This window comes from Cygnus olor, chromosome 1 (genome assembly GCF_009769625.2).
Source record: "Cygnus olor isolate bCygOlo1 chromosome 1, bCygOlo1.pri.v2, whole genome shotgun sequence".
Classification (NCBI taxonomy): Eukaryota; Metazoa; Chordata; class Aves; order Anseriformes; family Anatidae; genus Cygnus; species Cygnus olor.
In genome coordinates, this window is record NC_049169.1 from 27,632,236 (window position 1) to 27,632,539 (window position 304).

Here is a 304-nt window from a genome sequence, read left to right on the forward strand (position 1 = left end):
GTCTAGCTGCAATGAAAAGAGCTGGTACAATTATGAACTGTTGTCTTGACAACTGGGAAGGACTGATTGGATCATTTTATCAGTAGGGTTGCTGATTTCAAAAGCAAGCTGCCGAAAATAGTAAGGGACTTGGGTTTCAGAAAAGAGATTTTTGCTTCTCCGTCTTTGCGAGTAGGGAAAAATGTAAAGGGGGTGGGGAGAGGGAAAAGGGTTTCGCCAGGAAAGGTCCGTGATGCAGATTTATTGGCAAAAAGCCAGAGTCGCTATTGTAAATTTCCTCGCTGGTTTCAATGTCAACCCAAGC

At 43.8% G+C, this 304-nt stretch overlaps 1 long non-coding RNA gene across 2 annotated transcripts in view; it reads right to left on the bottom strand.

Annotated features, from left to right (window-relative positions):
- Window positions 1–98, bottom strand: part of LOC121066667 — a 7,128-nt gene extending 7,030 nt beyond the window's left edge. For both annotated transcript variants that reach the window (XR_005817910.1, XR_005817909.1), the window contains exon 1: window positions 1–98. This exon is cut by the window's left edge and continues 66 nt beyond it. This is a non-coding gene — a long non-coding RNA (uncharacterized LOC121066667).
- Window positions 99–304: the final 206 nt, after the last annotated feature.